Below are 11,076 nucleotides of genomic sequence, written 5' to 3'. Positions count from 1 at the left end.
TCTGTGAAGCTCTTTATCTGACCTTCAATTCTGAATGATAGCTTTGCTGGGTAGAGTAATCTTGGTTGTAGGTTCTTGCTATTCAGCACTTTGAATATTTCTTGCCACTTCCTTCTGGCCTGCATAGTTTCTGTTGAGAAATCAGCTGACATTCATCTGGGTGCTCCCTTGTAGGTAATTAACTGTTTTTCTCTTGCTGCTTTTAATATTCTCTCTTTGTCTTTTGCTCTTGGCATTTTAATTATGATGTCTTGGTGTGGTCCTCTTTGGATTCCTTTTGTTTGGGGTTCTCTGTGCTTCCTGGACTTGTAAGTCTATTTCTTTCACCAGGTGGGGGAAGTTTTCTGTCATTATTTCTTCAAATAGGTTTTCAGTATCTTGCTCTCTCCCTTCTTCTGGCACCCCCATAATTTGGATGTTGGTACGCTTGAAGTTGTCCCAGAGGCTCCTTACACTATTTTCATATTTTTGGATTCTTTTTGCTTTTCTGGTTGGGTGTTTTTTGCTCCTTTGTATTTCAAACCTTTGACTTGATTCTTGCAATCCTCTAGTCTGCTGTTGGATCTCTGTATATTATTTTTTATTTCAGTCAATGTATGCTTAATTTCTAGTTGGTCCTTTTTCATATCCTCGAGGGTCTCACTAAATTTATCAGCCTTTTCTAGAAAATTCTTGAAAAACCTTATAACCGTGGTTTTGAACACTATATCCAGTCATTTCCTTTCATCCATTTCTTTCATTTCTGACCTGTTTCTTTGTTTCCGCATTTTGGCTGCTTCCCTGAGTTGATAGAGTGGTTTTGTGTGTTAGGTGTCCTATAGGGCCCAGGGGCTCAGCCTCCCCAGTTATCTGAAGTGGACACTCTTGGTGCACCCCTTTGTGGGCTGTGTGCACAGTCTTGTTGTAGTTAAGCCTTGATTGTTGTTGGTATCACTGGGGGGAATTGATACCAGGCCAATTGGCTGTGAGGATCAGCTGTGTCTACAATGGGAGAACTTCTGTGCTGGAGACACACTTATGAGGCAAGACTTGCTTCAGTGAGGCTTTGGTGCTCACTGAGTCTGCCCCCTGAGTGTGTCCCTTATGGATCTGAGGAGTTGTAATCTGGATGGTCCTACTCTGACCCCTGGGTATACTGGCTCTTGGATTTCTAAGGAGGTGCTAATTTAGCCTCTGCCTGAGGCCACCCAGCAGGAGCTATGGAGAGATCTGCAGATTCCTCTTCTTTGTTTGGGGTTTGGAGGTGCCCAAATGAGGCCCAGCTGTGAAGCAATGCAAGCTGCTGTGGGGCCTTGGGCCTTCTTTTGGATGTTCTGGGTCTCTCTGACTCAGCTACAGTTTGATAGGTAAGTTTAGATTTCAAAGGACCAGACCATTCATATGCAAAAGCCTCTGCGCACAGCTTTTATGGGGCAGAGTCTCAGGGCGGAGCAAACAGCAATGGCTGATCCTCAGCCCTGCCCTAAGAGGCCCCTGGGTCTCAGTGTCCCTCAGTAATCGCTGCAAGAACCTCTGAGAGAAAGCTTCCCTCGAGTTCCGCTCGCTGCCAGACAGTCCAATTTCTCCCCCTATGAATCTGGGTCCCCAGAGTCTCACCTGGAACTGGAGGTCAGAGCAGTTGGGAGCTTGTGTCTCCCTCCGGATTGAAAAAGACAACCGCATACTCAGTTGCCAGCCCTCTCCGTGAGCGCGCCTCCGTACCTCTGCTCTTTACTTCCGCACCTCCTCTGAGTGTCAGTGTGCTTTTCTCTTCCCTTCTAGTTGTAGAATTTCCACTTAGCCAGCCTTCCTGTGGTTCTGGATGATGTCCGTTTTGTCTTTTAGTTGTAGTTTTGAAGTTGTTGTGCGAGGCAGCAAGTTCAGGTGTTTACCTATGCCGCCATCTTGGTTTCTCCCCTAAAATAGTATATTTTTATTTGCTTATGTTTATTATATTATCTCCCATCACCACTAGAATGTAAGCTCCATGAGTGGAGATAATTTGTCTTTTTGTCATATATCCAGCATCTAGAAGAGTGCCTGACACATAGCAGGTACCTAATTGTTTTTGGATGCATGCATAACATTTCTCTCTACATGTGTATTGCCTCTCCTATTAGATTGCTCTTCTTTCTTTCTATATCTAGGTAATGTGTCATCATTCACTCAAATGCCAAAAGTTAATTCTCAACCATCTGTCTCTTACAACCACCTAATAACATATCGGTAAATTTTTTTTTTTAATATGGAACGCTTCGTGAATTTGTGTGTCATCCTTGCGCAGGGGCCATGCTAATCTTCTCTGTATAATTCCAATTTTTTTTAGTAAATGTGCTGCCGAAGCAAGCACGATAATTTTTTAAAAAATCATTCAAGTGGCAGAGGATGAATTAAGAACAATGCTGGCCCTGGCCCAGTAGCTCAGCTGGTTAGAGTGTTGTCCTGATACGTTACGGTTGCAGATTTGACCCCCCCTACCCCCATTCAGGGCACATGCAAGAATCAACCAATGAATGCATAAATAAATGGAACAACAAGTCAATGTTTCTCCCTTCCTCCCCTTCCTCCTCTTCCCCCTTGTCTTCTTCTACTTCTCTCTAAAATAATTTTTTTAAAAGAACAATGCTGGAAGATTTGGGAGGTTACAGTGATAATTCATATGAAGTTAAAGGTCTAAACAAGAGTGTCAATGATGGAAATATGATGAAGCAAATGGAAAATATTCTAAAGTTCCAACTGACTGGATCCAGGACAGGAAAACTAGCTAGAGTAGCTGACATTAATCAGAGTGAAAAATACAAGAGGAAGAATATATTTGGAAGCTGTGAGAAGAGCAGCTTGGGGAATACTAGCTTGATATATTCTCTGGCCCCAGGGCTGTACTTTCCCACTCAGCTTAGTTCTGGGGTGCATAACATTGACTGTTCTTGCCAATTATCTCACCTCTTTTTCTTTGTCTTCCTGTTGTAATTGTGCTGATAATCCCGTCACTTGAGATTATTCTTACCATCTGCCTTCTATGTATGCTGCTGGAGAATGGCTCACATTTATGGAAAACTAGAGGCCCAGCTCGCGATTGAAATCGCGCGAGGAGGCACGCCCCAGGGGGCCAGGATCCGCGTCTGACTTGCAGCGTCCCCTGGCCCCCCTGCATGTGTCCACTCAGGGGCTGCCCGAGCCACTGTGCCGGCTTGGGCAGGCCCCCCTGACTCTGTTTCCATCTCCACTCGGGGCCTCACCCGCGCGCACAATCTCCTCCTGTCTGGTTGTGACCCATTACGGAGTCCAGGACTAATTTGCATATTACCTCTTTATACTATAGACTAGAAGCCCGGTGCATGAAATTCGTGCATGGCGGGGGGTTGTCCCTCAGCCCAGCCTGTACCCTCTCCATTCTGGGACTCCTGGAGGGATGTCTGACTGCCCGTTTAGGCCCAATCCTGGTGGGATTGGGCCTAAACGGGCAATCGGACATCCCTCTCACAATCCAGGACTGCTGGGTCCCAACTGCTTGCCTGCCTGCCAGCCTGGTCACCCCCTAACCAGTCCGCTGCCAGCCTGGTTGATGCTTAACTGCTCCCCTGCCAGCCTGTTTGCCCCCAACTTCCCTCCTCTGCTAGCCTGGTCACCCCTAACTACCCTCTCCTGCAGGGTTGATCACCTCCAACTGCCCTCCCTTGCAAACCTGGTCCCTCTCAACTGCCCTCCCTTGCAGGCCGGGTGCCTCCCAACTGCCCTCTCCTGCTGGCCATCTTGTAGTGGCCATCTTGTGTCCACATGGGGGCAGGATCTTTGACCACATGGAGGCAGCTATATTGTGTGTTGCAGTGATGATCAATCTGCACATTACTCTTTTATTAGATAGGATAGAGGCCTGGTGCAGGGGTGGGGGCCAGCTGGTTTGCCCTGAAGGATGTCCCGGATCAGGGTGGGGTTCCCTTGGGGCATGGGGTGGCCTGAGCAAGGGGCCTGTGGTGGTTTGCAGGCCGGCCACGCCCCCTGGCAACCCAAGGGGAGGCCCTGGTATCTGGAATTTATTTTCCTTCTATAATTGAAACTTTGTAGCCTGGAGCGGAGCCAAGCCTGCTGCTCCCTCCGGGGTGGCAGCCATTTCTGTGGCAGTTAATTCACCTTCTACAATTGAAACTTTGTAGCCTTAAGCGGGTGAGCCCGGCCAGGGTGTGCGGAAAGCTTTGCTTCCCCTGTTGCCGCCGGCAACCCTGGCCTGCTCTCTCAAGCTCCATTCTGCCGCCATTTGTTTGAATTTGTTTACCTTCTATAATTGAAACTTTGTAGCTTGAGTGGAGGCTTAGACCTGCAAAGGCTATGGAAAGCTTGGCTTCCTCTGTTACCTGGGAAACCTTGCTCTCTGTGGCTGTAGCCATCTTGGATTGGGGTTAATTTGCATACTCGCCCTGATTGGCTGGTGGGCGTGGCTTGGCTGGTGGGCATGGCTTATGTAGCGGAGTGATGGTTAATTTGCATATTACCATTTTATTAGAGAGGATTATACTGTTACTGTAGACAATCAGTCGAAGTGTGGGGGAGCCTCCCCCATTGGCCAAGATGGAGACAGGGGGAGGTTTTTACACTGAGCACCAAAAGCTAGAAATATGAATGGACAGGAGCCCCATGTGTGCCAAAAGCTAGCAAGATAATTGGATAGAAAAAAGCTCTTCCCTGCCTATCCCTATAAGAATAGTGGGCTTGAGTCAGGAGTCCACTATTCTCCTAGGTCATGGCACCTGAATAAAACCTCTTTCCTTTTGCACCAGCACCTGCCTCAGTGTTTGGCTTTCATGGCAGGCAGCTGAACCTCTGTTTTTTTGTTCAGTTACAATACCACTATAAATTTATGTTCCCTAACTTTAGTGAAACCCTCAGAAGTAAAGAACAACACTTCCTAGGATATGTTTGTTCCTTCTCCTAATTTCCACAATCACCATTTTGGACACTCACCATTTACTTCAAGTCCCTAATGCAGCCCTTCCAGTACCTCCCTCTTTGTTTCTCAAAGGCACCACCTGCCTCAACTGCTTGTTTTCTTACCCACTTACTTACCATCTCTGTACTTGTATTTCCTTCCTTCTTTCCCCTGCTTTGCAGACAGATGTGTTCCTCTTCTCATCATGCTCTTTCTTTTATCTCTTCAGAGACTTTGATTTTTCTCTTATATACTCAACCTCCATTTCTCCATTAGTTCTTCATCCACAGCACTTAGATATACTAATTTCTCCTAGCTTGTAAAAACTTTCTTTTATTCTCCTTTATAATTTCCATATCCCACCTTTTCCTCTACAGCCAAGGAATCTTCAGTGTGTGCTTGACTCCTTTTCTTCACCTCCCATTCACTCCCCAATTCACTAGAAACTGCATTTTGACTCTGTAACTTTATTTAAATTGCTCTATGACCTACTAATTTCTCAATTTAAAGATCACTTATCATCTGTCTTATCTCACATGATCTCTTTCTGGCATTTTACGCTGTTGCCAATTTTCACCTTTCTCCAAGCTTTATTCACTTGATGATTATGAAAATACTCCAAATCTCTCCCTTTATTCATTCTTAGAATCATGTACTAGGTTTTCTTTTTCTTTTTTTTTTAAATTTCTTTATTGATTAAGGTTAGGTTTTCTTTTTCTAGTGAAAGAATCATTACCTTTCTGGGAAAAAAATTAACTTTTAATTAGTTCAATACAAATAACTAAAGAGTAAATTTCTGGCTTCTCTTAGTTGTCGGTAGAAATCATAGGCTTCACAGCAATAATATATCTCAGAGTAAGAATTGATATAATTGAAGTAGCACGTATTTAGTATGCTTCTATATTTGCTTAATGCTATATTAAAGAAGTAATAACTCTTCTACTCTGAGAGCACACAGAAAAACAGACAAAGCACATACAAATACATTAAAGGAAATATGAGTATATAAAAAGTACATGCCTGTCCAGGGAATCTACACCAAGAAAACAAAGAAGTAATTAGTAACCATTCTTTTAATATTGAAAACCACAGGGCAGAGAGAAGGTAGAAGAATGCTATTTACCATCTCCTCCCCATAATTATTATTTTTATTTTGACTCTCACATCTAGGTTGGTACATACTAGAAAGAAAGGTATATGTTGTCTGTCCTCTATAAAGTCATATGTGGTATAGAAAATTATTGATAACGGCTTTGAAATAAATTTGGGCTAATATAAAACAATTATGAGAGAATACTTCACCCATTTTTTTTAAATTTAGAAGCTCTTGGTACATTACTTTACAAACTACACAAATATTTTGGTAAATATAGATTTAGAGATTCAAATGACATATTTTACTTAGCTAAATTATTTTTTTACAGTACATTTTGAAGTCCCACTAGTTACTCATATGGAATAAATTCAAATAGTCATTTACCCACACTTGCAATAGGGGATATAAAATTAAACTCCAAAACTGAACCATAATCCAGAAAAATAGCAAAGGACCTTGTAAACTGAAAAATACAGATTATTTTCCTTGAAGCAGTAATAAGATGTTCATTGATACATATCCATGGTCTTACTGCTGAAACAATTCATCATGCACTTAAATTCATTGGTAATCTTGTGTCTTGCCTTCCAACAGCCCTTTATCTTCTCAGTATAAAAGAATAGTTGATAAGGAATACATTAAACTATAAATGTAAATAAAATTCAAGTAAATAATATTAATATGTTGGGCAGACATAAGCTGTAGGCACTTTGAGGGAAGGTAGACATAGACTAAATATGAATGTTCAAATAATCTGATTGGAGAGTAGTTGTTACTTTAAGGGAGGACAACAGACAGTGATAATTCACAATAGTTTCTGTAGACCTTAATTTTAGGTACAAATATATTTACTTATTATGTTGAAGAAAATATAAAATAACACTATCAATTACATATGAGGAATATACAAAGGTTTAAGTTGTTTTCAAGAATTGTGGAACTTTAAGGCGATGGTGAAGTCAATGATAAGAAGGGATTATACCCTATGAAAGAAATAGGTAATCAAACTATAGGACCAGTCTAATAGTCTAATTAGTCTAATTAATATGAAATAGTATTCCAGAAGAAGAGAAAGAATGCACATACAGAAAAACTTTGGTTAAGAGACTACATTTAGAGGGGCTGGATGAAAAAGTTGAAGGGAGTAAGCAGCATAAATTGGTAATTACAGCATAGTCACAGAGATGTAGATTATAGCATAAGGAATAAAGTCAATAATCCTATATAATAAAACCCTAATATGCAAATCGGCCAAATGGACAGACTAACTGGTGGAACGACCAGTCACTATGATGTGCACTGACCACCAGGGGGCAGACGCTCAACGCAGGAGCTGCCCCCTGGTGGTCAATGCGCTCCCACAGGAGGAGTGCCCCTCAGCCAGAAGCCGGGTGCAGTGGTGGTGGCGGGAGCCTCTCCTACCTCCGCGAAAGTGCTAAGGAGCAGTGAGCCAAGTGGTAAGGAGCAGCAAGCAGGCAGGAGGTTAGGAGACAGGGGTACCGGATTGTGAGAGGGCACAGGCTAGGCAGAGGGACATCCTCCTCCCAGTGCGCGAATTTTGTGCCCTGGGTCTCTAGTATCATGATAAATACATACGGGGCCAGTTGGGAACTTGAAGCAGCAGGGAAACCACTCTGTAAAGTATATGATTTTCTAACTACATTTTTGTACATCTGAAACTAATATAGAATAATATTAAATGTAAATTGTAATTGAAAAAAAATTTAAAGTAAAAAAAAGAGAGAGTACATTTATAACAGAATTTTGAACATAGTGACTAACAGATCTTTCATTTAAACATAAAGATATAAAAAGAAAGTTATAAAGGAAGGGATTAGTTCAATAATCCATGGTGGCAATTCATACGAATTTGGAGATAACTTAAATCTCAGGCCTCTGTTACATTCAATGACTCTGCTAAATAAAATGATCTAAAAAATTGTAATGCCATATTTCAAATGATTGTTTATTAATGTCATGATAAAGGAAGAAAGAATATTTTAAATCATAGCTTTCCAATTTTATCTATACTATTGTAAAAGGCTAAGTGACTGACCACACATCTATCCTACTGTCCGACCGACTGACCAGCCGGTACATATGACACACACTGGTAATTTGAAAATAAATGTTGACTCACACATGCACGATACATATAAAGCTCTCGCTGGCGCCAATCGCACATGTGTTTTAATTTTATAATACTATATTATATATACTATTTTGACATGTAATTTTTTGCAGTAACATAATTACCTCACAAATCTTTCTTCTAATTAATTTCTTTTCAATGTGCATGAATCCGTGCACCGGGCCACTAGTAGTTTATAAAAATTGAATCTCTCTCTCTTATTCTGATTTGTCTCCTATAAAGTAGATAAAGTCTGTTTTTCCAAACCCCACTTAAAAATGAGTCTTAAATATATCATATATGTATTCATATTGAATTTCTTGACTTTTACTTTCTGTAGTTTGTAGTACTAATAACCATTTTGTCTGTTTTCTAAATGCTAAATCTAGCAATAAGGCCTTTCCCAAACCTCATTCTGACACACATTAAGAAGCACTGATTTAAAGTGATGTTCAAACATAGCACTGGGTGAGAACTAAATAGAAATGTTTACTGAATTGAATTGTTGAACTCAATTGAATTCAATCACAGATCATCAAATGCAAAATAAACTCATTACTTTGGTTTAAATGAATTTAAAAGTTTGTTAAAGAATGTAGGAGAACTTATTTTATCCTCTCTAATAAAATGGTAATATGCAAATTAACCACCACTCCGCTACATAAGCCACACCCACCAGCCAAGCCACGCCCACCAGCCAAGCCACGCCCACCAGCCAATCAGGGCGAGTATGCAAATTAACCCCAATCCAAGATGGCTACAGACACAGAGAGCAAGGTTTCCCAGGTAACAGAGGAAGCCAAGCTTTCCATAGCCTTTGCAGGTCTAAGCCTCCACTCAAGCTATAACGTTTCAATTATAGAAGGTAAACAAATTCAAACAAATGGCGGCAGAATGGAGCTTGAGAGAGCAGGCCAGGGTTGCTGCCGGCAACAGGGGAAGCAAAGCTTTCCACACACCCTGGCCGGGCTCACCCGCTTAAGGCTACAAAGTTTCAATTGTAGAAGGTGAATTAACTGCCACAGAAATGGCTGCCGGAGCCCCAGGCTTGGCTCCGCTCCAGGCTACAAAGTTTCAATTGTAGAAGGAAAATAAATTCCAGATACCAGGGCCTCCCCTTGGGTTGCCAGGGGGCGTGGCCGGCCTGCAAACCACCACAGGCCCCTCGCTCAGGCCGCCCCATGCCCCAAGGGAACCCCCACCCTTATCTGTGACACCCTTCAGGGCAAACCAGCTGGCCCCCACCCGTGCACCAGGCCTCTATCCTATCTAATAAAAGAATAACATACAGATTGATCATCACTGCAACACACAATATAGCTGCCCCCATGTGGTCAAAGATCCTGCCCCCATGTGGACACAAGATGGCCACCACAAGATGGCCAGCAGGAGAGGGCAGTTGGGAGGCACCCGGCCTGCAAAGGAGGGCAGTTGCGAGGGACCAGGCTTGCAAGGGAGGGCAGTTGGAGGTGATCAACCCTGCAGGAGAGGGCAATTAGGGGTGACCAGGCTGGCAGAGGAGGGAAGTTGGGGGCAAACAGGCTGGCAGGGGAGCAGTTAAGCATCAACCAGGCTGGCAGCAGAGTGGTTAGGGGGTGATCAGGCTGGCAGGCAGAAGCGGTTAGGGGCAATCAGGAAGGCAGGCAGGCAAGCAGTTGGGAGCCAGCAGTCCTGGATTGTGAGAGGGATGTCCGACTGCCCGTTTAGGCCCGATCCCACCAGGATCGGGCCTAAACGGGCAGTCGGACATCCCTCCAGGAGTCCCAGATTGGAGAGGGTACAGGCTGGGCTGAGGGACAACCCCCTGCCATGCACGAATTTCGTGCACCGGGCTTCTAGTTGTATTATAGAAGAATCTAGTAACTATACATTGTAAAATTATTATATTTATTTTAATGTTATAAAATCATAACCGAGTAAACAAAATCCACTCAAGGACAATGTTGATTATCATCTTAATGTAACAGAGTAAAAAAAGTTTATTTTTAAAGCTTTAGATTCCACATTGCCAACCTTTAAGAAATTATAATTATCTGACAAGGCAAAATATTTATTTATTTTATATTTTTACAGAATATTAGCATTTTTATTTGTAGAAGAAATAAACAAACTTCTGTCTCCATCAAGGTGTCACAAGAAATTAGGTAATAACAGCAAAAATGTAAATCCTAAAGTCATCTAGTGCTTTTCTTCTAATTCCAAATAGAAAACAACAATGAAAAAATGTTCTCAGATTTTTAAATCTCTCTAAATAATATCCAGGTGCAAGAAAGCTATAGATTTCTCTCATCTCATTTTTAAGTTTAATATTCTAAAAAGTATTTCCTCCAGGGAAAACTGAACTGATCAATTACAGAATTTAATAACACAATTCCACTTTACCTAGTCTTAAATTCATCCTTGAGAGACAGAATTGCTCTTGTTTATATAGTACGGTAGGAGCTAGTCTAGTATTTTAGAAACATCACCGTCCTTTATATTAGAGTGCCTTCCCTAGTAATCTCTGAATAGTCTGAAATAACATATTAATCATAAACAATATATTTTAGTAGATAAATACTATATGAAGACTAATAAAAAATTCTCTTTAAAAATAAAATATCTAGCCTTTTGTACATCAAATTAGAACCTGAAAGGTCAAGAATGTACATATTTTCAAATACACAAACGATGTACTAAAGTAATAAATATAAAATTTCTTTTAATTCAAAGCTCCGTTGATGCTGCTGTCAGTGGGAAGTGTGCTAGAGACTGGTTCTCCTGAAGGTTGTTCCTGCCTGTTTCTAGTAGGCTGTTAGTTTTTACCTGCATTTTCTTCACAACTGGCATCACACTTTGGCACAGATTAGTGGAGGACAATGGTGAATTGCTCCCAACTTCTGTCTTAGCCTTGTGCAGTAATACTCAGATTGCAGCCAAAACACTTCCAGGGCCTGATTCTGGAGT

The sequence above is a fragment of the Cnephaeus nilssonii genome (assembly GCF_951640355.1).
Source record: "Cnephaeus nilssonii genome assembly, chromosome: 6".
Taxonomy (NCBI): Eukaryota; Metazoa; Chordata; class Mammalia; order Chiroptera; family Vespertilionidae; genus Cnephaeus; species Cnephaeus nilssonii.
Note: the sequence above shows the minus strand (reverse complement) of the source record.